This window comes from Diceros bicornis, chromosome 30, assembly GCF_020826845.1.
Source record: "Diceros bicornis minor isolate mBicDic1 chromosome 30, mDicBic1.mat.cur, whole genome shotgun sequence".
Classification (NCBI taxonomy): domain Eukaryota; kingdom Metazoa; phylum Chordata; class Mammalia; order Perissodactyla; family Rhinocerotidae; genus Diceros; species Diceros bicornis.
The window spans coordinates 15,152,534-15,179,946 of record NC_080769.1 but is presented as its reverse complement, the minus strand read 5'-3'; the positions used below and the strand labels follow the sequence as shown (position 1 = coordinate 15,179,946).

At 40.7% G+C, this 27,413-nt stretch overlaps 1 long non-coding RNA gene across 1 annotated transcript; it reads left to right on the top strand.

The window, feature by feature from the left end:
• Window positions 1-27,200, top strand: LOC131394508 (uncharacterized). Its single transcript, XR_009216165.1, has 3 exons — window positions 1-67; window positions 26,290-26,377; window positions 27,150-27,200. It is a non-coding gene; the product is annotated as an uncharacterized LOC131394508 (long non-coding RNA).
• The last annotated feature ends 213 nt before the right edge of the window (window positions 27,201-27,413 follow it).

Sequence of the window (27,413 nt, the reverse complement as noted above, 5' to 3'; positions counted from 1 at the left end):
AGCATAATTGACTTCTACCCTGAAGATTTTGCTATTGATTTAAATGGGAAGAAATATGCCTGGCAAGGTAAAATTTAGACATTATTCCTTTTTTTTTTTTTTTTTCTAAGGTGAAATTTTATTTATTTATTTTTTTATTGATGTTTTAATTCTTTCTAACATTGTGAAATTTTGGGTTGTACATTTTTGTTTGTCCATCACCATATATATGACTCCCTTCACCCCTTGTGCCCACCCCCCACCTCCCACCCCCACTGCCCCTGGTAACCACAGTCCAGTTTTCTCTGTCCATGTGTTGGTTTATATTCCACATATGAGTGAGATCATACAGTATTTGTCTTTCTCTTTCTGGCTTATTTCACTTAACATAATATGCTGCAGGCCCATCCATGTTGTTGCAAATGGGACTATTTTGTCTTTTTTTATGGCTGAGTAGTATTCCATTGTATATATATACCACATTTTCTTAATCCAGTCGTCAGTCGAGGGACACTTAAGTTGCTTCCACTTCTTGGCTATGGTGAATAATGCTGCAATGAACATAGGGGTGCATAAGCCTCTTTGGATTGTTGATTTCAGATGCGTTGGATAGAATCCCAGTAGTGGGATGGCTGGATCGTAGGGCATCTCTATTTTTAATTCTTTGAGGAATCTCCATACCGTTTTCCAAAGAGGCTGCACCAATTTGCATTCCCACCAGCTGTGTACAAGGGTTCCTGTTTCTCCACATCCTCTCCAACATTTGTTGTTTTTTGTCTTGGTGATTATAGCCATTCTAATAGGCATGAGGTGATATCTTAGTGTTGTTTTGATTTGCATTTCCCTGATGATTAGTGATGTTGAGCATCTTTTCATGTGCCTATTGGCCATCTGTATATCTTCCTTGGAGAAGTGTCTGTTCATTTCCTCTGCCCATTTTTTTGATCGGGTTGTTTGTTTTTTTGTTGTTCAATTGTGTGAGTTCTTTATATATTATGGAGATCAACCCCTTGTCAGATGTATGTTTTGCAAATATTCTCTCCCAGCTGGTTGGTTGTCTGTTCATCTTGATTCTGGTTTCATTTGTCCTATAAAAGCTCTTTAATCTGATAAAGTCCCACTTGTTTATTTTTTCTTTAGTTTCCCTAGTCTGGGTAGGCATGTCATCCGAAAAGATTCCTTTAAAACCAATGTCAAATAGTGTGTTGCCTATATTTTCTTCTATGAGTTTTATAGTTTCAGGTCTCACCTTCAGGTCTTTGATCCATTTTGAGTTAATTTTTGTGAATGGCGATAGCACGTGGTCCACTTCCATTCTTTTGCGTGTGGTTGTCCAGTTTTCCCAACACCATTTATTGAAGAGACTTTCCTTTCTCCATTGCATGTTCTTAGCACCTTTGTCAAAAATTAGCTGTCCGTATACGTGTGGTTTTATTTCTGGGCTTTCAATTCTGTTCCATTGATCTGTGTGTCTGTTTTTGTACCAGTACCATGCTGTTTTGATTACTATTGCTTTGTAGTATGTTTTGAAGTCAGGGATTGTGATGCCTCCTGCTTTGTTCTTTTTCTTTAGGATTTCTTTAGCTATTCGGGGTCTTTTGTTGCCCCATATAAATTTTAGTATTCTTTTTTCTATTTCTGTGAAGAATGTCATTGGGATTCTGATTGGGATTGCATTGAATCTGTAGATTACTTTAGGTAATATAGACATTTTAACTATGTTTATTCTTCCAATCCACATGCATGGGATATCTTTCCATTTCTTTATGTCATCATGGATTTCTTTCAATAATGTCTTGTAGTTCTCATTGTATAGATCCTTCACCTCCTTGGTAAGATTTATTCCTAGGTATTTTATTCTTTTTGATGCAATTGTAAATGGTATTATCTTTTTGAGCTCTCTTTCTGTTAGTTCATTATTAGCATATAGAAATGCAACTGATTTTTGTAGATTGATTTTGTACCCTGCAACTTTGCTGTAGTTGTTGATTGTTTCTAATAGTTTTCCAACAGATTCTTTAGGGTTTTCTATATATACAATCATGTCATCTGCAAATAGTGAGAGTTTCACTTCTTCGTTGCCTATTTGGATTCCTTTTATTCCTTTTTCTTGCCTAATTGCTCTGGCCAAAACCTCCAGTACTATGTTGAACAGGAGTGGTGAGAGTGGGCAGCCCTGCCGCATTCCTGTTCTCAGAGGGAAGGCTTTCAGTCTTTCCCTGTTGAGTATGATGTTGGCTGTGGGTTTGTCATATATGGCCTTTATTATGTTGAGGTACTTTCCTTCTATTCCCATTTTATTGAGAGTTTTTATCATAAATGATGTTGTATCTTGTCAAATGCCTTCTCTGCGTCTATTGAGATGATCATGTGGTTTTTATTCTTTGTTTTGTTGATGTGATGTATCACGTTGATTGATTTGCGGATGTTGAACCATCCCTCCGTCCCTGGTATAAATCCCACTTGATCATGGTGTATGATCTTTTTAATGTATTGTTGTATTTGGTTTGCCAATATTTTGTTGAGGATTTTTGCATCAATGTTCATCAGCGATATTGGCCTGTAATTTTCTTTCTTTGTATTGTCTTTGTCTGGTTTTGGTATCAGGGTGATGTTGGCCTCGTAGAATGATTTATGAAGCGCTCCATCTTCCTCTTTTTTTGGAATAGTTTGAGAAGGATGGGTATTAAATCTTCTTTGAATGTTTGGTAAAATTCACTGGAGAAGCCATCTGGTCCTGGACTTTTATTTTTTGGGAGGTTTTTGATTACTATTTCAATCTCTTTACTTGTTATTGGTCTATTCAGATTCTCCATTTCTTCTTGGTTCAATTTTGGGAGGTTGTATAAGGCTAAGAATTTATCTATTTCTTCTAGATTGTCCAATTTGTTGGCATATAATTTCTCATAGTATTCTCTTATAATCCTCTGTATTTCCATGGTATCCGTTGTAATTTCTCCTCTTTCACTTCTAATTTTATTTACTTGAGCCTTTTCTCTTTTTTTCTTAGTAAGCCTGGCTAAGGGTTTGTCGATTTTGTTTATCTTCTCAAAGAACCAACTCTTTGTTTCATTAATCCTTTCTACTGTTTTTTTGGTCTCAATTTCATTCATTTCTGCTCTGATTTTTATTATTTCTCTCCTTCTGCTGGCTTTGGGCTTTGTTTGTTCTTCTTTTTCTAGTTCTGTTAGGTGTAATTTAAGGTTGCCTATTTGGGCTTTTTCCTGTTTGTTCAGGTGGGCTTGTATCGCTATGAGTTTCCCTCTCAGGACCGCTTTTGCTGCATCCCATGTGGTTTGATATGGCATGTTATCATTTTCATTTGTTTCCAGATAGTTTTTGATTTCTCCTTTAATTTCATCAATGATCCATTGGTTGTTCAGTAGCATGTTGTTTAATCTCCACATTTTTGTCACTGTCCCAGTTTTTTTTTCATGGTTCATTTCCAGTTTCATAGCCTTATGGTCTGAAAAGATGCTTGTTATGATTTCAATCTTCTTAAATTTATTGAGGCTTGCTTTGTTTCCCAACATATGGTCTATCCTAGAGAATGTTCCATGCGCACTTGAGAAGAATGTGTAGTCAGCTGTTTTTGGATGGAGTGCTCTGTATATGTCTACTAGGTCCATTTCTCCAGTTTGTCATTTAAGTCTACTATTTCTTTATTGACTTTTTGTCTGGATGATCTATCCATTGCTGTAAGTGGGGTGTTAAGATCCCCTACTATTATTGTGTTGTTGTTGATGTCTCCTTTTAGGTTTGTTAATAGTTGCTTTATGTACATTGGTGCTCCTATGTTGGGTGCATATATATTTATAAGTGATATGTCTTCTTGATGGAGTGTCCCTTTTATCATTATATATTTCCCTTCTTTGTCTTTCTTAACCTGTTTTATCTTGAAGTCTACTTTGTCTGATATGAGTGTGGCAACAACTGCTTTCTTTTGTTTGCTGTTAGCTTGGAGTATCGTCTTCCGTCCTTTCACTCTGAGCCTGTGCTTGTCTTTAGTGCTAAGATGTGTTTCCTGAAGGCAGCATATTGTTGGGTCTTGCTTTTTAATCCATCCTGCCACTCTGTATCTTTTGATTGGAGAGTTCAATCCATTTACATTTAGGGTAATTATTGATATATGAGGGCTTAATGTTGCTGTTTTGTCACTTATTTTCTGGTTCTTTAGCATTTCCTTTGTTCCTTGTCCCATTTGTTTCGGACTGCCAATTCAGTTTGGTTGTTCTGTCTTATGACTCTTCTCCTGAAGGTTTTTGAGGTAGTCTAAACATAGTTGTTAAGAACAAGTAAATTAAATAGATCTAAGTAGGATAAAAAGTTTTATGTGAACTTTTAAAATAGCTTCCCCAAATCTTTTTGGTAACCTGAAATTTTACAGTTTTGCTAAGTTACGTTAAATGATGAGTTAAGTTAAATTCATTGAATATTCAGATCATTTCTAAATAAGATAAAATACTGAAATATTAATTACTGAACATAGGTTTATCCACATTTTGCTTTACAAAGGAATTAAAGATATTTGGGCCTATTAGTAGACATGTGTTGTGCCACACTGAGAAATTTACTACAAGAAAGCACGTTTCCAAAAATTATCAAAAGTATTTATAAATTTACCAAGCCACAGAATGCTGTTATAAAAGACAGTTCATAATTGTTTACTTCTTTATTTTCACTAAAAAACTAAGATTTTTTAGGGTTAAAAAATTCTAACATATGTGATTTAAACTACTAGAAGTAATAAGGGAAACATGTCTGTAAGCTAGGAAAGTAGGGTATCTGTTTTTGATAGGAGAAGTTATGAATGGAGATGCATTTTCTGAGGGAAAAGAAAGTAATTTTGTCCTAAAGTGAGGCTGGTTATTTCAGGATGGGAAGGAGGAGAATAAGGACTAATTAAATAGAAAATTGGGAAGAGAGAAAGGGAGAGAGAGAATCTTGCATTGTGTAAAGTTGGCTAAAATCAAATGAATTTATTATAAGAGACATAAAATTAAGTTTTAAAATCAGCAATGTACTTATGTAAAACTAGAACATAATTTTCTTTCATCTGATAAAAGGACAAGGTTTTCTTAGACTATTAGTCTGCTCCTGATTAGAGATTTCGAAAGGTTTTTCTTTACCTCTTAAGTAATCTGCTTAGAAAACAAAGAATTTGTGACCTGTCAAAATAATTTCCTGTGCTGTCTTTATCAGGTCTTTGATTACTGCTGAATCTTCTTTATTAAAAGAGTTAAGGTTTTTGACAATTGGGTAACATTCTATACTTGCATGTGAAGTCTTTAGTTGTCACTATGGTTAAATAGATAACTAGGTATTGTTACACAGTGTCCTATGATCCTGTTTGACCAAGTGTTCAAAAACCGTTCTTATTTTTTTGACAAACTTCCCAAAAATCAATTCTAAAATGAAGTCTTTTTGACCTCAAATTAACTTTGGGATTTTCCAGAGGGTTCCTGGAACATCTCAAAAGATTTGTTTTCTCTCCTTATAAAAAGGGAGATGTTAAACTAATTAGGCTTATTTGATATGTTAAATCATATGGGAAGCATTGTCAAATAAGAATTAGTACAAAGTCTCCTTTATGGTATATTCGTATAGGTACAGGTGTGTTATAAGTGTTTCAGAAATTATATGAAATTCCTAATGTCTAGTACATCCTGGTATAATGTTATCAGTCATAATTCCAGTTATTATCTTAAAATGTTGCATGTTACAGAAATAACCAAATTTCCTTGTCAATTCCATTATAATGAACTCCCATCAGATCTTTAACAATGAGCATCTTTAAGACTTTTCACAGACAGTTATTGTTTTACTCTTATGTTTTGCAAAAGTGTTCCCACAAAAGTACTTCATCTTCAAGGAGATTCATGGAAAGGGCTTTTGACAAGTTCAAGTTTTTAATAACTTTAAAATCATAAAACTGAACTGGATAAGAATTTCCAGAAATAATGGAAAACTGGATTCTCACAGAACAAAAATTAATCACATGGGACAGACTAAACTGAGGAGGATGATTAAAATTTTAATAACTTTTTCTTTGAAATATTACCAGTTCCTTGATATTTTATTTTTCCAGATTTAAGGAAACATTTTCTCCTAAGGTGTCTATGAATACCAGCAATTTGGTAAAGTACACCCTTTTAAATAAAGATGAATCATTTACTTTTTCTCCCTACTTGATCTCTCCACAATTCAGAAACTCATGAGTATTCTTTTTAGGGCAATATAGTTATTTGCATAAGTTCAGTAAGAATCTGTTATCCTTGTAACAGAACACAATTGAACACATTGGTTATATTACTAAGGCTTTGACTAGAATGCCATATTTCGGGGAGATGTACATAGATTTGGAGATGCCTAGAAACCTTTAAGAAACTAAAGTTGGCTTTATGGAGCCAATAAAGCCCCTTGGAGAAATCAGCCTGATATCTTGCTTACAAAGTTCCAGCAAAGCAGTCTTAAAAAGAGCTTATATGGTCAATCACTATTCTTCCTTCACTTATGAAAATAATCAAGATAAGTTTAATACAAAGCAATTAGTTTTACTGTGATTATCTTTGATAAAAGAAGAGCAAACATAGAGAGAAAAACTATGCTTGCATATTTGTCTATATAAGATTCTAATCCCATTATCTCTTTGAGGTTTTGCTATATATCTGTAAACTGGACTGGATCCTGAATTCTTCCAGTTTCCTAAAATATCTGGCTATGAATCTCCAAACTAGCATTTCTAATTTTCTCCTACCCCTCTGAGTCGGAATCACTCAGAACAAAGACTGCCCTTGGATCTCCTTGGAAGGGACTATACCAGCTCCTCCTCACCACCCAGCTGGCAGTCAAACTCCAGGGCCTTGAGGCTTGGGTACACTTCTCACAGATGAAAAAGCCTCCACCTGACACCTGGTCCTGTACAGATGCTGAAGACGTCCTAAGCAAATTGGCGAGGAAGAGAAGTAGCCAACATCAAGGAAGACTTGCTTCCTCCCAAGAGGCCAGATCAAGACTTCATACTTTAACTAAACGTGAAACCCTTTCCTCTTCTCTTTCTTTCTTTATGCTGACGTGGGCCTAGAAAGATAATGCCATCATCTGTATCTCCTAGGCCATTGCTAAGGGGGGTCACTTTTCAGACTGCTTCATTTGTCATCAAAAAACACATCTGTCCATAATGCTAGAGACCCCCTGGTCCATTTCCCTGTCTCTGGTTAACAACCCCAAACTTAGGGAACTTTGCATCCAGGATCTATGCAAAGAAAGGGACACAGGCAAGAATCACCAGAATAAAACCATCTGTATGGTCTACACACACTTAAATTTCACCAGCCTCCAAGGCTGTCACCTTTCCAGTCCTGAGCCACAGATTCAAACGGGAGTTACTAGGAGGCGTTCATGATTCAGGATTCTCTTCCTTTGGCAGAACCCTACTTTCTTGGTTAGAGGTAAATATAAATGAAGCTTTGATTAGAAACCTCCTCTTAACTCTTGGAAAGATTGTAGAATCTGCTGCTAAAGCAACAACCTGCCCAGTAAAAATCCTTAGACTCTCTGGCCAAAGTTATTCTTTGTTTTTGTCTAGCTGCCCTTAATATTGTTTCTTTGTCGTTGACCCTGGCTAGCCTTACCACTAGGTGTCGTGGTGAAGGCCTTTGTCTGTTAATATATATAGGAGTCCTGTTGGCTTCGCTTACTGGTATTTCCTGCTCCTTCCCCAGATTTGGGAAATTTTCAGCTATTATTTCCTTGAATAGGCTCTCTGTTCCTCTTTCCCTCTCCTCTCCCTCAGGAATACCTATAATTCTTATGTTACATTTTCTAATAGAGTCCGATATTTCTCGGAGTCTTTCTTCATTTCTTTTTAGTCTTAGTTCTCTCTCTTCTTCCATCTGGAGTATATCTGTATTCCTATCCTCTAAAGTACTAATTCTTTCCTCCATATTGTCAGCTCTGTTCTTTAAAGATTCCAGATTCTCCTTTATCTTCTCCATTGTGTTCTTCATCTCCATCAGCACTGATAGGTTTTTCTTTATGATTTCAATCTCTTTTGTGAAGAAACTCCTAATCTCATTTAATTGTTTGTCTGTGTTGTCTCGTATTTCGTTGAGTGTTTTTATGATAGCTATTTTGAAATCTCTGTCATTTAGTTTATGAATTTCTATGTCTTCGGGGTTGATTTCTGGGTGCTTGTCATTTTGTTTCTGGTCTGGTGATTTCATATATTTTTGCATTGTGGTTCCTGTGTTGGTTTTGATTTTCCTCATCCTGGAAGTCTCTGGTTGCAATTTCCACCTGCCACCACTGTCTGGTGGTAAAGGGCTGTGTAGTCTAAGCCCCCTGCGCTCTGCCCCAGTTTTTCTGCTGCGATCCGCAGTTTTGTTTTGTTTTGTTTTTTTTCCCCACTGCGATCCACGGGTCCAGTCCAGTTTGTTAAGGTCTGCCTCGGATCGCTAGATCTGGTCGAGCTGCAGACTCCGGGTTGCGGGGAGGGGGGAGCTCTCTCTTTTGCCCTCTGGGTCCCTGACGTGGGAGGCTTCTCGTTTGCCCCTCTTTATCCACTCTCTGGGGTGCTCAGATGTTGATGGTAGCCCTGTGGCTCCTCTGAGCCCTCTGTGCGGGAGTTTCCCACTGGCTGAGAGAGCCCGAAGAGCTACAGTTTCCCGCCGAGGGCCACCCCTCCCCCCTCTCTGGGAGCCGCGCGGACCTGATCGCTGATCTGATGGGGAGGGAGCGGAGTTCTCCTTACCTCTCCCCACTTCCTCCGGGGGCCCAGCACGTTCCGCTCTCAGATGTGCGGCAGTGTGGATCCCTCTGCTCTAGCTTTTCACTGTCTGGGATTCCGTTGTTGGTCTGTGGCTGTTGCTTTTATTGTATCTTGTGGGGGAAGAATTCACGGGAAAGCTCACTCCGCCATGATGCTGACGTCACTCCCAAAGTTATTCTTGATAATAGGAAAGCCCTTGATTATCTTTTAACTGAGCAGGGAGGTGTCTGCACTGTGGCCAACACCACCTGCTGCTCCTGGATTAACACTTCTGGGGAAGTGGAAACTCAGTTACATAAAATCACTGAGCAAGACGTTTGGCTTAAAACGGTGACTCCTTCGATTGGGTCTGTCTTTGACTCGTTTGATTTTGATTGGTTTGGGTCTTGTGGACCCTGGCTTTGAGATGCACCCCAGACATTGGGAATTATCCTGCTCATGATAATCATAACAATCTTCCTGGTGTGTTGTGTTCTCTCACAAGCTTTAAATGCATGTTCCCAGCTGCTAACCACCAAGCAAATGATCTCGCTAAGGGTGGAACATCAGAAAAGGAACAAAGAGAATGTCTGACTTAGAGATTGTGAACCTGAAGATGTGACCTGTGAATGTCACAGTGATTAAACAAAAAATGTCATGACCTATGGATACCACACAAAGGATCCCCAAAAGCTGCGAGCAGTAGCTGAGAGTGGTGCTAATTCCTTAAATTTTCATCACATCTCTCAGTTAACATGAGAGTCTGATCAAAAAGGGGTAATGGTTAAAAAGGAGACAGTAGGCCCAAGATGGAGTCACTTGAGCTAAGCCCACGTCACCAAAATGTGACTTAATGCCTCATCTAATTGCAGTTTCAACCTCCCCCAGGAAAGTAATCTTAACTGATCAGTCTGGAATTTCTTGGTCAGCGCTGTGAGATAATCCTCCTAATAGACCCCTTTTGTCCTTCAAAAGAAGGTGAACTTGCTCAAAAGAATCTTTTTTTTCTGTTCACGACTTCCTTGTCTCACTCCCTCTCTGCCTTCAAAAACCTTTCCTTTTGTAAAGCTCTTTGGAGCTCCTTTCTGTTTGCTAGATGGGATTCTGCCTGATGCATGAATCATCAAATAAAGCCAATTTGATCTTTAAATTTACTTAGTTGAATTTTGTTTTTTAACATCTTTGACCACCACCTCCCATCTTCCCCTCCTCCCAGCCCCTGGCAGCCACCATTCTACTCTCTGCTTCTATGAGTTTCTTCTTCTATGAGTTACTACTGTAACTTCCACATATAAGTGAGATCATACAGTATTTGCCTTTCTGCGTCTGGCTTTTTTCAAGTGTCTAGAAATGCTGATTTGAGGGACTTCTGGCCATGACCCACTGTGAAAAATACATTTTACATCAGCGAGATAGAGGGAAGTGAGCCGTTTCAGAAATCAATATTCACCACATGCAGCATCTGATACTTTATAATTATAGTCCTTTTCATTTCTTTTAAAATGCTGGTTGTTACCTACTAAGTTGGTTTCATGACCCCGCCCCCCCACCAGTGGGTCATAAGCCGCTGGTTGAAAAATACCGACCTGTAGACACTTTGACTGTGAATAAAACACACAATTCTTTCACTGTGAGCCTGGCATTTAACTGCCCTGATGTGTTTATTTTGGAGATGAGGTGTGTGGCTTGTGAAAAAGGTTGTTAATTCGCTATGCAACTTCAGTAAACTCACTCATCTTTTTAGATTTTGTTTTATTCATTTTTAATGACAAATTGCTTATACATCACATTGGCTTCAGACTCTGTTTCTTAAAACTTTCTTATTTTAATTCACTTTAAGCCCCTTAATACACAATTCACCATCTCTTTTGAGTGTGCTAAAGCATTTCAGTGAGTTCCATACTACCACTTAAAACACACATTCCTTGCCCAAGCAGAGGTGTGAAAATGAAGGTAAGATAGATGCCCCTATAATAACTTTCAATAAATAAAGCAACAGGACATGTAACGAGGTCTCCTTGAAAATTTTTCCAAAGGCAGAACATTTTTCTAGACCCAAGATCACAAGTGAAACATTATCTATTTTCTGTGGCAAGATGCTAAACCACTTCCTACTTACCCACAAGGTGAAAAGTTCTGGCTTCTCATCCAGTCTGGCAGCTTCTCAGAGCTAACAAAAAAAGGAAATATGTCGCTTCTCATCTTGAGGTCCAGTTCTTCAAGGAGTCTTGTGGGTGGCAGAGAGGGCTTGGAGTGTTGGGTGGGGAGTTTGCATAATGCAGGGTCCGTTAGTTCTCTTTTCATTCAAGTAATTTAAATAGTACATTACTAGGGTGGACCCTATTAAGGTGCCTCAGAAAACGAACTTGGAAAGGGTGATGGTGTCCAATGGGGAAAACCCATAATGAAGAGTGGTGTCAACTTCCATCTACACCAAGAAAATGGATCCAACTATGTGGAGGCTCCTTTAATATGGTGAACTTCTTAGTGAGAGAGTTGAAGGCCAGGATGTGGAAGAGAGTCACTGTATCTATGTATAACCCAGTCCCTCTCATGGTATCACTTCTCATTTTACCACCTTGGGAAAATGATGTACCATATTCTTGGTCTTTGAGATAAGGTCATCCAACATAATAACACTCATCTACATGGCTGGCAAAATTCCATGGTGTCGTGAAATTTTCTTCTCCTTTGTATTAGAAGAACGTTTTCCAATCCAGCACAAATATGGCAAATATCCCCTAGTTTGACAAGTCAAAATACACACTTAGTGATTTACTCCTTGTCTTGGTTTTATTACATTTATGAAATGTGGCCTTATTATCCCTAACATTAACATCTTCCTTTTTCATTTTCCCATTTATTTTTATAAGTAAATTAGAGCTAATGCAATAAAATATTCAACTAATCATCTAGATCTGGTTGTCTAGGTGGGCTGGCAGTCAGCTTCTCCATGTGAGACACAAAATATTTGCTTTATGTTATACTCAAAATGTTTCTTTTGAATGACAAATGAAAGAGGGTTTATGCCTATAATTGTCAGCTGGGCTAAAGTGAAAATGGTCTGAGTATTAAGTTGAAATGCTTAACTCCAAGAGAAGTCCCTGAAATTCTGAGCATTTCATGTGCTCACAGCCTAATTCTGCATGTGACAGATTATTTGCACAAACAGATGCAAGAATTCCCCCATTTTCACATGTAGTCCTCCATGCTGACTCTAAATTTGGCCAAGTGGCTGGCTTTGGCCAATGAAACAGCAGCCAACAGGATGTGAACAGAGATTTGAAAAGTGCTTGCACATTGGGGTTTGCCCTTTCTTCCTGCACTTGGAACAACAGGCCCCAGAGGAAGGGGCCTCTGTTGTCCATCATATGGCTGAGCTACTTCTTGAGGAACTCCCATGTCAATATCGTTAGCTCTTTCCTCTTAGATTGGTGTCCAAAGGGCACCCTGCTGTTATGTGACTGCGCCACTGCTGCCATCAAGGAGTGCAATCCATTTCTCCTTAACTTGAATCCAGACTGGTTTTGGAGTTACACTGTACGTCTTCTGGTCCAGGCTTAAGAGGAGCTGCACCTTCTGTTTTCAGCCTCTTGAAAGCCAGTCTTTGCATAAGGAAGTCTGGGCTTTGCTGCTGGAGAGACGGTGTGCCCTAGAGGATGAGAGGCTGTGTGAGAAGAACTGAGGTGCCCCCTGTAAACAGCCAGCACCAACTGCCAAACATGTGAGCAAGGGGATCTTAATGTTCCAGCCCCAGCCCAGCTCTCAACTGAAGGCAGCCACGTGAGTAACACTAAGGAAGAACATATGGAGGAAGAAATGCCTACCTCAGCCCAACGTACAGACAGAATCATGATATGTTGATCTTTTAAGCTAATAAGTTCTGAGATGATTTGTTTTGCCACAATTAGAAAACTGATACAACTAGTCCAATTGTGTAAAGAAGGACTCTTTCGTTTCTTACTAGAAGGTGAAAGACTGGCTGCCAGCATTCTGGAAGCAGAATGGAGGAAGAAGGATGGGAGGGGTCCTTATGCATTTAGTATTCATAGGCACTTCCCCTTTGTTTTGGCTATCTATTGTTGTGCTGCAAAACTTAGTGGCTTAAAATAACAATCATATATTTACTCACAATGTTGCGGTTTGAGCTAGGCTTAGAAAGACAGCTTGTGTTTGTTCTATATGACATCAGCTGGGGAGGCCCACCCAGCTGGAGGATCCAGTTCCATGATGGCTCACTCACATGGCTGGCGATTGGATGCTGGGAGCTCAGCTGGGCTGTTGGGCAAAGGGCCTGACTCTGTTCCATGTCGGCCTCTCCATGTGGCTACTTCGGCTTCCTCAGAGCATGGCAATAAGTTCTCAGAAGGAGATAGTGAAGGCTGACAGGGCTTCTCAATGGCAGTGCTTGGAAGTCCCAGGATGTCACTATCTGCATCCTATAGGTTGAAGATAGGCCCAGTGCAGATTCGATGGAGTCAACATGAGTCGACCTCTTGATGGGAGCAGCAGCATGCCCGTACAGGGAGGAGTGCAATTGTTTTGGGGTTATTTTCAGAGATGGTCTTCTATACCCCTGTTTTCAGCACAGCTTCCCTGCCCAAAATTGTGGCCAGTATGTCCCAGTCCAGATTCCCTCTATTTTATAGTCTCTACAGGATCAACCTCTAGTTTCCTGCCAGCGTTAGGAAATGGAAATTGCCTGGTTGCAAAGTGGGAAAAGATTTGGAAATGTAACTGCTTCTCAAACTTTTAATCAATCCTCTTGTTTTTTTCTTTTGAAGATTGAGGTATAACATACACAAAGTGAACAATTTTAAATGTATAGATTATCCAAATTATATATATATATATATATATATATATATATATATATATATATTCATCCATGTAACCACCACCAACATGAAAATATAGGTCATTTCCTACACCCCAGAAGGCTCTGTCTTGTCCTTTCCCAGCCACCCTCCTCTCAGTGGTAACCACTATTCTGGCTTCTATCGCAGTAAATATATTTTGCCTGTTTTTGAATCTTACATAAATAGAATCATGCAGTATGCATTTTTCTGTGTTTGGCTTTGTTTGCTGAATATTATGTCTGTAAAATTTTTTATGTTGTTTCATGGAGCAGTAGTTTTTGGGGTATTTTGCTATATAGCATGCCACTGTATGGACATAGTACAGTTTGTGTGTTCTACTCTTGCCAATTTTGGGTTATTATGAATATGAACAATCTTGTACATGTTTTTTGGGGGGGCATATGCATTCATTTTACTTGGGTTTATACTTAGTAGAGGAATCGCTGGGTTATACATTAGGCGTATATTTGGCTTTAATAACTACGGCCAAACTATTTTCCAAAGTTGTCCCGTTCTAGGTTGTACCATTTTACACTCCCCCCGGCAATGCGTGAGGATTCCAGCTGCTGCTGTGCTTACTAACCTTGATTTCATCAGTCTCTCACTTGTAGCCTTTCTGGTGGGCTGTAGTGGTCCAGCCTCCTGATTTTTGCAGCATCTTCACTCTCGCTTCCAAAGAGGATGCTGGTGCTGCTGCTTCCTGAAATGTTTGAGAAATCCATGGTGCAGATTGGGCTGGTTTTGGTTTTTCTGGCTGCCGGCTAAGGGTCTAAGTTTCACATATTTGTTCATTTGCTTTATGATTTGCGAAAATTGGTGGTTCTTGTCTCTTTCCCCATTCTCTCTGTCCTTATTGTGCTTAAAAAAATTCCCTTTACTGGGGTTTTACTGGGGTTTCAGCAAAAGTAATGTGTGTTCAACCCTCCACCTTCATTTTGGCCATGTCCTATGGTACTTAATACACGTCAGTTGAACGCCCTCAAATTACCCTTTCTACTTTTTCACCCATCGAAAGGACCACTATCTTATGGTGATGCTCTTACAGAACCACAAGAAAGAGAGCATGTTCGTTCAGTCGTGGCTAAGAGCACAGGTTCTAATCAGAAAGATTTGTCTCTACGGCTTTGTTAGAAATGTGAGCTAATGCTGAATACTTAATATCTCTAAATTTTGCCTCCTTTCATGTGTAAAATGAGAATGATAATGCTGGCTACCTCATGAGTTTGCAGAGAGGATTCTGTAGAGCACTTAACACAATGCCTGGTCCATAGTAAGTGCTCACTAATGGGTTGACTCCCCCAGGACATTTACATATTTCCTCCCCACAAGATTACTGATATCCATGTTTTCTCATTATAGAAACTTATATAACACACAAGAGCTTAGGCAAGAGAATGAAAATCATCCATACATCCATCATTGAGAGAGAATCACTGCTAACATTTAGAAACATTTTTCTTATCAGATGTGTACTCCATTAAATTACTGCCCAAGTCCCTCTAGTGACTGGCTGGGTTCTCTCCATATCTTAGACAATAGCTGGAAAGGCACAAACTCAAACCACACTCACTGGTTTATCAGAGACACTCTCCCTGCCAACGTTAATACCCAGCCGCTCACTGCTAATGTGACAGCAGAAACCATTTCTCTACAGGATTGGTCATTTCCATTCAGATAGTTCATTAGTCCCGCCCCATCCAGTCTCCTTGTAATTGACGCAGCCGTCACCAGGCTGGCCCACTCGCACTTGCCACACTGCTTATCCAACTTCCCATTTAGGGATGAGACAGCACAGGGGCAGCCTGGCTGCACAATGGTTAAGTTCACACACTCTGCTTCAGTGGCCTGGGGCTCGTGGGTTCAAATCCCAGGCGTGGACCGACAGACTGCTCCTCAAGCCACACCGTGGCGGTATCCCACATACAAAATAGAGGAAGATTGGCACAGATGTTAGCTCAGGGACTGTTTTCCTCAAGCAAAAAGAGTAAGATTGGCAACAGATGTTAGCTCAGGGACAGTCTTCCTCACAAAAAAAAAAAAAAGAATAAGACAAAACAAAAAAAACTCTAGGGCAGTGTGTGTGCATAAATGTCCTCATTCACTCTGTGCCTGGTCCTTGTACGTCTTTCGTTGCAGTAGAACACAGAAACAGCATACATATTACTTTCCACATGTCACACCCAGGGCTTTCTGTTGTCTCCTAGAACTCCGTTTTCCTCAATCCTTAACATTTTACACAGCTGGAACTGTATCATATCAACTATTTGGGATCCTGCTTTTTCACTTATGAATATAAGTGACACATCATTACACAAACCCTTCTTAAATACCACTTTTAATGTTGCACAGTGTTCTAGCTCAGGGGTGGACTATAATTGACTTAATCATTCCCCTATTCTTGGCCACTTAGTTGTTTTGATGCTTTTGCTATGAATAATGCTGCAACACATATCTTCATGCACAAATCTCTGAATTTCAGATTATACCCTTAGGATCAGAAATGAAATTGCTAGGTCAAAAAGAGTGTAAACATGAAAAAAAAAGTTTATCGTGGAAAATTTCAAACATATAGAGGGGAGAGTTAATGAACCCCATGTGCTTATCAACCAGATTTAACCTGGAATTGACATTTAAAGGAGGATGCCTGCTAAATCAAAATAATGAGTCTCTAGTGGTGGAATTTAGGGCAACAGCTGCTAGTTTAATATGTGTTGGAAAGGAGGCTCTTGTTTGTGGCAGAGGGACCATCCTGTTAATGCCTCTCAGGTCACACAAAGCAGGTAACCACTTGTTCTACCAACAAGGCTGCCTCTTCCTCCTTGGGCCCCAAAACAGGTCTTCAATAAACACTGTTGATTGACTGAATAACGTTAACACTCTGTGAACTTTACCTGCAAACAGACATCCAGCCAGGAATGAGAGATACTAAAAGGGATTACGCAAACACCAATGAAAATTAGTCTGTAGGTATAAAGTCAAATGGATAAGCATTTTATTAATATCTACCTTTTAAGATAACTACAGTGAGCTCGAGGCCACTCCAGGAAGCTGAGGGAACACAGAGGCATGTAAGGGTATGTCCATGCTTCCTTTCTACCTGGACAACACTCAAGCCTCATGTTTGGGATGGGGAACTCAAACAATAGGTCTCACCCAGACTAAAAAGTTAACCTAATACCATCAACCTGCCATCAATAAAACCATAAATGCTGCCTTGAAGACTCTTAGAAAGTTAGTGGGCTCCTTTTCTGATTTGGTTAAACCTGGTGAAAATATCCTAGTATACTGATAGGGTAGACTTCCAGAATTAATCACATCCTTGGGATCTGTTTACACATGTGTCTTTCCCACTAGACTATAAACTCCTAAGGCAGGAACTGATTCTTACTCAGTTTTGAATTTTCCATATCTAATATGGTCTGGGACATAACAGATATTTCATGTTTCTAAAGATTAAAATAAATTTCAGGTGCCCCACTTCTACCTCAATGTTCAATTAAAAATCAAGATCAAGTTAATGGGGTTTTCAAAAATATTCGAGACCAGCAACCTTTATACATTGTCTAAATGAAAATGAACTGAATACATAGTTTGTAAATCTTTATATTTTTGATGCATCTTTAAAAGGTGTTGGTAGCAATAAATAAATAAATAAATAGCCCTTAAAAACAAACCTTTGCATCTCTGTCTTTTTAAAATATGAAATCATAAGAGACCTCCAAGTGACACACATTTCCATTCTGTGCAGGCTTCCCTGTGGTCACTGGCTTGTTTATTTGTTGATTAGATTTTAAAGGGCATTGCTCCTTCTGAGAACATAAGGGATTTTGCAAAGAATCATCAAATCAAAAATACTCTTCAGATCATTTTCATCCTCTGAGAGGGATAAAATAAAGTCATGAGGAAATCTAACTAGAAGATGAGATGGGAAGGGCAATGAATATGGTTGGTATAATTTACTATTGCTGAATTACAAACAGCCAAATGTGCACTTCTTTCTCTGCTCTTCAGAGAAATCACACAATAAGTTTTCTGGTTCTTAACTGAGATACTCCCTGGATATATTACTAACGGTAGTTTTATTACCAATAACTACAATAATAGACCTATTTTATTGAGCACATACTGTGTGCCAGGCACTGTGATAAGCACCTCATGGTAGTGTTTTGCTCAGTAATCTCAACAGTTTTATGAGGTGGTGTAATAGTCAGGTTCTCCAGAGAAACAGAACTAATAGGAACCAATAGGATATATAAATATATAAAGAGATTTATTACGAGGAATTGGCTCACACGATTAAGGAGACTGAGAAGTCCCACAATCTGTCTTCTGCAAACTGGAGACCCAAGAATGCTGGTGGCATAGTTCCACTCTGAGTCTGAAGGTTAAGAACCAGGAAGGCCAACCGTGTAAGTTCTAGACTGAGGTCCAGAGAAGATAAGATGTGCCAGCTCAATCAGTGAGGCAGAAAAAAGGGGCGAACTCCTTCTTCCTCCAACTTTTGTTCTCTTTGGGCCTTCAACAGATGAAATGATGCCCACCCACACTGGGGAGGGTGATCTACTTTACTGAGTCCACCGATTTAAATAATCTCATCCAGAAACACCCTCACAGAGATACCCAGAAATAATATTTAATCTGGGCACCCCGTGGCAGTCAAGTTGACACATAAAATTAACCATCACAGGTGGCTACTATTCTTATTGCCATTTTGATATAATTGAAGCTTAGAGGGGTTGAGTATCTGCTCATAATTCCACAGCAAGTAACAGGAGTGATATTTTATCCCAGACGTGTCTGACTTCAGAGAATTCACTTTCACCCAGCAGAGGGTACAGCCTCTACGGAGGCGCCCCATCAAAGAACAATGGTGTTTGGAGATTGAGGTATCGTAGCTCCATTAAGAAACAGCTCTATTTCCCTGATTTCATGTAGCATCACACAACCCATTGAAGATACACCCTATCTCTAAGGACAAGTAAGGCCAAAAATTCTAGAATCTAGCTACAGTTGTAATAGATAGTGATATTCATGCATATATATTCATGAACAGCAGTATTCATGTCCTCTGTCCTGCCAATCTCATGCCAATGCCTCCCATTGACCAAACCTGAAGGGAACCCAGGGATCAAGGGGGCCGTGCGATGCAATTCATAGATGCCAGGCTTCTGAGACACAGAACTAGACAGAGAAGGGAGGCATGTAGATCTGGGAAGGGGACCAAAGAGAATATTCAGCACACCCTGCTCACAGAATGAACCTCTGAACACATGAGGTTTGCTGCTTGATGGTAGAGAGTAAATAAGACTTAAGAGAATAAAATCCTGGCCCCTTTCTCAGCCCCAGGAGTAGCTTCGGCTCAGAGGGAAGGGTGCTAGCTGAGCTAGGACAACACTGGGGCCACGGGGAGAGCTATTGTCCCCTTTCATGGATCCACGCTAGAGCATTTGAAGAAAAGGCTTACAAGCCATCGAACAGAATATGAGATCAGCACTGTGCAGGATGAGGAAGTTGAGACCCAACAGGATTAAGTGGCTAATACAATACAGTTGGTGGCAGAGCAGGGACTAGACCCCGTCTTCCTGACCCCTGGTGCATGGTCTTTAACATATTACTAATGCTCCATCTTTTTCTAAAGAGGGCTCAGGGCATATCTAGTCCCTGTAAGCCTTCACTTTCTTCTTCACCATCACCAGATGCTTCTGGAAATCTCACACAAAGCCACAGTTTTTCCTAAACTTTCCATCACATTTAATTTTAGCATGGTCTCAGCCACAAGCAACACAAAAATGGCACCACGTGTCTTTTAATGAAATTAACAGTGGTGCTTTGTGATGACTTAAACGCGTCAGGGAAATTTTATCTAATCGTGTTCGATAGAAGGACCAGCTCTCTGGTTTGTGGATGCAATCACTGAGGGACACTGGTGGGCAAGGGGGTGGCGAGGGACTTACCATCACCTGCTCAGCTCTCAGGGCAGCTCTGTGGTTGCCTTGTTGCAGGAAAGGGCAGCGTTCTGAGGGAAGTGTGTAGTCCTGAGATGACCTGTCACTGACAGCATGCAAAGATGACAGAAAATAGCTTTTGTCTATCTATGCTTTGACTAGTCGTTCATAAGTAACAATTGTGAAAGACCTAGAGCAATAAAAATGTCCTTCCACTGGAGTTTAAGTGTTGTCTAGCCAACCTGTCCTTTAAGCTGAGACTCAAAAGAGATTGATTTACGGGCATCAGCAGCTGAGATGTCGGTCAGCAGGACCAGACACTCCAACTTCACCACTTTCGTCAAGTGAGATTCTGGGCTCAGAGCTGAGTCACACAGTATACATGAAGCTTCCTGGCTTCACGGTTTGCTGGTCATTTCTCATCAACCATCATCACAAATGCCATCTCTCACACTGAAATGCCCACGCCACTCATCAGAATCCACAGGCGGCTGGGCCAATGACACTGGATAATAGATAGATCTTGATTTTTCAATTGAACATTGGGGCAGAATTGAGCACTTTAATTTCATTTTAATCTTAATAAACATTAAATACCCATTTGTCCCAGACAATATGAGGTACTAGAAATTCAAAATCGAGTAAGAATCAGTTCCAGCCCACTAGGGATTCACAGTCTGGTGGGGGAGACTCGTGTAAACGGAGCCAGGCGATGTGATTGAGTCTATAGTGGAGGTAAGTCCAGGGTACGTGAATCTAGAAAGACTTCATAGAGGAGGTGATGCCTGTGTTGAGAAACCAGGAATGAAGAGTTCGCTGAGTGGATAAGGGGAGGAGAAATTCCAAGTGGGAGAGCAGTATGCACAAACACAGCTCATGTGAGAGTGGTGTGTTCAGAAATCAGTAATAATTCAGCACGGGTGGACACGGGGTCTGCTTCAACGTGGCAAAGGATGAGTGTAGTCAAGTTGGCAGAGGACCCATGGGGGACCTGGACCATGATAAGGATTTTGGGCTTTGTCCTGAATGCAATGGGAGCCATTTAAGGACTTTGGGCAGAGAGTGGCTGGATTAAATGAGTTTTAGAAGGAAGGTTCCTGGGGAATAGGAAGGCAGAACAGAGGCATGGAGGTGAGTTAGGAGGCTGTTAGAGTTGTCCAGGCAAAAAGGCTTGATGGAAGGCAAGGGATAGCGGTATGGAGAACATTTAGAAGGTGGAATTTACAAGCCTGGAACTGGGTGGGAAAGGAGGAGATATCTTGGGTGATTCAGTTATCTGGCTCTGGTGACTGAAGGTGCAGTGCTGATTGTTGGGGATGATGGTGATTTGGCTTTGGACACCCCAGGTGGGCAGCACCCATGGGCTGCACCATAGAGACAGAACTGTGTTCCTGATCCTCTTAGGAGACTTCCTGTCAGGCTCTAGTCCCATCCGCTGTCATGGGGAGGCAGGGATCTATGCCTTTGGTAGACTCAATCTAAAGACGACTTGATATTTTTCTTTGTGATACATAATATGATTGAGTAGATGAAGTATTGAGAGATGTGTTCCTGTTCTCATCATTTTCAAGGACTGGAGAGAGGTCCATTTTCTCCTGTAGGGTTGGCAGCGTTCTTCTGCTTCTGCCCTTTGCTTTCCCCGAAGTGGGAGTGGAAGCTAGGCCTGGCCACCTAGAGCTCTGCCCTCTGCCAGGTCTGGGTCATCTCAGCCTCATTTTAGCCCCTAGTTGTTACAATGGGGCATTGTGAAACACATCCTGCCCCCAGAGGCCACTGAAGGGACAGGCTTAGCTTGTCTATTCACCCAATGTCCCCACAGACATATAAGCACCTATGAGACCCTAGGGGATATGTCGACCACTTGCCCTGGCCCTCAGTGTTGTTGGAGTTGGCCTCTCGCGTCCACCTCAGCTATTTCTTCTCATCCCTGTAGTGGGTCTGCTGCTGTCCATCCTCCATGGCACACCTCCATCTGCCCTTCCTTCCCGTTCATTAAAAAATCAATCATCTTTTTCCCTACTCTCTTTATCTCTTTTTGCTTCTTTCTCTTCTAATTATCTTGTACATCTTGGCTTTTGAACCAGTGTGTTTGGTCTTTCTAGCCATTACTAACTAGGTCTTTGTGGTCATTAAGTCACATCCTGCTCTGTGTTGTCTGGTTCTTCGGCTGCTTTCTGCTGCTGCCTCCTCGCCCACAGCTCAATGGTCTTCTAGACATGAAGATAGCTAAATGCCACTTTCAGATAAGCCACACACAATGCCACATGGATCAAATTCAGATCAATAGCTCAGGGATGTATTATGTTGAACCAGACAGAATTGCCAATAGTCAATCATTTTGACCCTCAGTAATGACTTTCATTGACATCAACCTAATAGAACGAGTTCGTTTCCAATGATGAGCTCTACACCCAATCTGTACTGCACACTCACTCATGAGGGGCCAATTATTTCATCACAAGAAACAAGACTCAGGAGAAAATGTTCTTTTCCTTTCTCCTAGTCATACATATTCTAGCTCACTGATTACTTTGTGTTATATCTCTGCTGGCATTGACACATCAAAATTGAATTCCAGATATACATTTTATCTTAGCTGCTCATTCCCACCCACTTATCTTGATATTATGGATGGAGAGTCAGTTCATAAATGTCATCCATAGCATTTGTACTGGGGGCTTACCTACCTCCTTGATACTTTTTCATTCATATAAAATTCTACCTATGCAACTCAACACTGACCATTCATTTAATTTAGAGTAGTCAATGTATAGCTGTTTAATTTGATGTTATTGGACACTGGTCTTTTAAGCAAGAATGCTTACTATCCTGTGGCTTTTGTTTCTGATGTAATAGAAAATGGATTCCTAGATTATACCTAGAAAACAATAAGAAGCATTATCATTTAGCAGGTTTAAATTTCCCTTCTCCCTCTCTTTTTTGGCTTTTATTAAGTTATGAGTTTATCAAGGTATCTTATTATATAATGTAGCTAAGCATTTTTCCCTAGAAATGTATATTATCTAATTATTTTACAGAAATATAAACTTTACCTGTGACTCCATTTTCCCCAGAGGAGAGAATAAATAAGAAATAAATCTGCCTTGTATTGCATTTATTCAACAAATATTTATGGAGATTTATGGGCCTGGTACTTCCTAATCGTAGGGAACTGTTCTGGGAGTTGGTATTTGGGCTTTGAAAGCAGCTATGCCCTTTTTACTTAATTCAGACGCACTCAACTTGGGTTGAGCCCAGGCCGCTCCAAGCCACTCCCCCTCCCGGAAGGGACCCTAGCCCATCCTGACAGCCCAGGCAGGATTGAAGAAGATAATTGACAACCAAAATTGGTAATTTGTTTCTATCTCCATAAAACCATAGGTTAATTTAGGGGCTGGCCCAGTGGCGTATCAGTCAAGTTCACGCCCTCAGCTTCAGCTGCCTGGGGTTCGCAGGTTCGGATCCCAGGCACGCACCAACTCACCGCTTGTCAAACCATGCTGTGGCGGTGTCCCATATAAAGTAGAGGAAGATGGGCACGGATGTTAGCCCAGGGCTGATCTTCCTCACACACACACACAAAAACTTAGGTTAATTTAACTTGTTTCTCTTTTTGCTTGGAACTAAGAACAGTGTGAAAAATGTCGAACTAAGAATAATTTCTTTAAGTAGGTGAAATAAATGGGACCCTGAGAGGAATTCTAAGCATTAGACTGGTCTGCCCAAGTTTTTCTGAGTTAACCCAAAAAAGGAAATTTGCACTTAAGTGATTAAATGTTGGCTGATATGATATTTGTCTATTGAAATACCAATTTCTAGAGGGAAGGAGAAAGAAAAATGAAATGCAAATGTGCCAGGCATTTCTTAAGTGAGGTGGCCTGGCATTTTACTTTTTGATTTGGTCCTTGTCTTGTTTGGGTATCAATGTATTAGCCTCATGGTGGGGGTGGGGGAGAAGTGTTTCCTCTCGTTTTTTAAAAAAATTTCTAGAACTGTTTGTATAAGAGTGGAGGGATAAGTTACTTGAGAGTTGATGGCACTTAACACGGCAACCATTTGGCTGGGTATTTTTTTTGTAAGAAGATTTTCTACTAATGATTACATTTCTAAGTTTTCAAATCTAACGTCATACAATTGTTCATAGTATTCTTGCTCTCTTAACTTTTAAAAACCTCTATCTGGGGCTAGCCCCAGTGGCCTAGTGGTTAAGTTCGGTGCGCTCTGCTTCGGCAGCCCGGGTTCAGTTCCTGGGCACAGACCCACACCACTTGTCTATCAGTGGCCATGCTGTGACGGCAGCTCACATACAAAGTAGAGGAAGATTGACAACATATGCTAGTTCAGGGCAAGTCTTCCTCAACAACAACAAAAAAACTCTATCTGAAGTTACGTCCCATTTTCATTCTTAACACCATCGATTTGTCCTTTCTATTTTTTCTTCATATATCATGCCAGATATTTTGTCAAATTCATCAACCTTTTCCAAGAATTAATTTTGACATCATAAATCTTCTTGAACGTATTTTTGGTTTTCATGTTCATAAAATTCTGTTCTTTTTCTTTATCTGTTTCCTTCATTTTTTAAAAAGTTTTTCTGCTGTTATTTTTCCAATGTCTGAAGATGTGTACTTTGCTCACTAATTTTCAGGTAAAAATAAGCATTTAAAACTAAAGCTATTGGGCCGGCCCCGTGGCTTAGGGGTTAAGTGCACGCACTCTGCTACTGGCGGCCCGGGTTCGGATCCCGGGCACGCACTGATGCACCGCTTCTCTGGCCATGCTGAGGCCGCGTCCCACATACAGCAACTAGAAGGATGTACAACTATGACATAACAACTATCTACTGGGGCTTTGGGGGGAAAAAAAAAGGAGGAGGATCGGCAATAGATGTTAGCTCAGAGCCGGTCTTCCTCAACAAAAAGAGGAGGATTAGCATGGATGTTAGCTCAGGGCTGATCTTCCTCACACACACACACACAAAATAAATAAATAAAATAAAGCTAAAGCTATAAATATATCTCCAAGTACTGTTTTCATGGCATTTCACAAGTTTTGATTCATTATCAGACAGTTCTTCTTGGACCTATGGGTTACTTAGAATGCATTTCAAACTTTCAAATATTTAGACAGTTTTATTTGTCTTTTTATTATTGATTTATATCATAGTTGCATTGTGTTCCAAGAACATAGTCTATATGGTACAGATTCTTTGAATTTTGTTGATACTTGTTTTATGGCTTAGTATATGATCAATTTCTATAAATGTTCCATCCATGTGTGTTTCTAAAGATTTTGTATGCTCTAGTTGTTGGGTGCTAAGTTTTGTGACCATGAAATTAAGCTTTTGATTGTTAGATCCACGTGTAATTGAAAGAAGTATGTTGTAAGTTCCCACCACAATGGTGGATTTGTCAATGAATTCCTACAGTTCTATCAATTTTAGCTATTTTGCTATTTTGAGGTTATTTAAAAACTTTGTTATGGAAATTTTCACACACACTCAAAAATAGAGTCTAGTCTAATGAATCTCTTCACCCACTCTCTGTCCATGTATCCATCATCCCTCACCCAGCTTCAGTTACCAACATTTTGCCATTCTTGTCTCATCTGTTCTCCTTACCATTTTTGTTGTTGGGATAGTTTAAAGCAAATCCCAGATATGACATTTCACTCCAGTACTTTAGTATGTTTCCCTAATAGATAAGACTTAAAACACATAACAAAATATGTTGGAGCCACTGTGTCAGGTGCCCACAAGGGAAGAATCACTCGATTCTAGTGAGGTGAACCTCCATGGTTTTCAGGCTCTCCTTTGAAAAGCTGACCCCCTCTCCAGTTTAGTCGCATGTAGGAAACAGCTGTTATGATGTCCTGTATCCAGTGAGTGCTCAATAAGTGTTTGTGACAACTACTTACTCACTGGAATCTCTAGGAATGGCCTTGGGAAGTGGAGATTGCTCACAGCTAGCAACTCTATAGGGTCAAATACTTTGGCAAGGCCCCAAAGTCTTGATATTATCCTTGTTCTTTTCCTGCCATGCCGAGCACTTGGTAGAGGCTAAGCAGGGCCCTTGGAAGTTTTGGGAAATGGGAGTAACAGGGTGAAGAGTTGATGTCAAATACCACCATTAATCAAATCCATGCATACAGCCAAACCTTCTAATTCATACTGGAATTTTGCTGAATGAGACATGGCTTACAACAAGTGTTCTCTCAGATGGGTCTTAGATAAGCCCTATTTACTACAAAGGTTTTATATATATGGAGCACCTAGCATGTTACAGGCACTGTACATGGCACTGGGAATGCTCATGGAGCCCACAGTGTAGACGGGACATGACTGTTATATATGCATTCTAATTGAGTTCAATGGGACACATGCTCTGAAGGAAGATAACAAGACTTGATCTAGACTGGGGTGAGGGAAGCCTTCACTGCAGACACGGTCTTGAAGGAGCTCTGAGGGATGAGTTGAGTTAAAGGCAAAGCTGGCAGTCACGGCAACGACGAGATGAGCTCGGGCAAGGGCAAGTGTGGTGAGGACCTTGCAGAGAGGGACTGGGTTCTGGAACACAGAACAGCAGGGCGAGTGTTGACAGCCGAGACTGGAAGATTGGGGTCAGGGGTTTGGTCTTGATCCTAACGACGATGACGATGATAAGGACGATGCACTGTTCTGAGCACTTCACATATGCTAACTCATTTAATCCTCAAAGCTACCCTGTTCAGTGGATATTATATCATCCTCCTTCTGCAGGTGGGGAAACAGATACAGAGCTGCTATATAATTGTGCCCCAGGTCACCCAGCTGGTGAACCACACACCCACGTGGGCTGGATCCAGAGGTGAGGCCTTGCACCACCATGCTGGACTGTCTTTACAGGGTTTTAAGCCGAAGAATGACACAAAAACAGGTTTTGGGGGCTGGCCCGGTGGCTTAGTGGTTAAGTTCGCGCCTCCACTTCAGTGGCCCAGGGTTCATGGGGTCGGATCTCGGGTGTGGACCCACGCACTACTCATCAAGCCATGCCGTGGCAGCATTCCATATACAAAAAATAGAGGCAGATTACCACAAATGTTAGCTCAGCAACAATCTTCCTCAAGAAAAAAGAGGAAGATTGGCAGCAGATGTTAGCTCAGGGCCAGTCTTCCTCACCAAAAAAACAAAAAATGAAAAACAGGATTTTTTATTTTTTAAAAAAATTTCCTGGTTGCTGAGTGGAGAGCGGACTAAGGGAAGACGGAGCAGGAAGTTAGGAGGCTTCTGAAGAAGTCAAGGCGAGAGATGATGAGGGCTTGTGCCAGGGTCGTGGCAGCAGAGGGGGAGAGTAGTGGGAGGGCTTGGCAGCTCCGGCAGGAAGGGAAATGGCCAGGATTGGTGAATTGCTGTGGAAAAGGAAGGCGAGGGAGTGGTCAAGGCTGGCTCCTGGCTGTCTGGCACAACTGTGAGCCCTTCCACCGGGCTCCAGAACACGAGGTGCTGAGCAGAGAGCATGAGCCGACCTGGGAGGGAAGGGATTCAGCAGAGTCTGGTAGACAGAGAGCTAGTGGGGAACATACGCGCCGTGAGGCAGGGCTGTGTCTGTTTTATTCACCATGGGTTTACTGTCTCAACAGGCATCCTACTGATTAGTATGTAGCAGGTGCTCCATAAATATTGGCTGAATTAACGGAAGAACAACAAAAAATCTGTGTCCTGAACCCACCAGCTAAGTAACAGTGAAGCACTTCGCCTCTGTAGATGAAACAATCCCTGCACGGCTGTCCAGTCTGAGGCCAGGCTTGTTCTGCGTTCTGAAAACAGCACACACAGCCTGTGATGTCCTGGAGTCGGCTGGTACTGCCTCATGACAGCTGATGGTTAAATTTTCAAGAATCTTG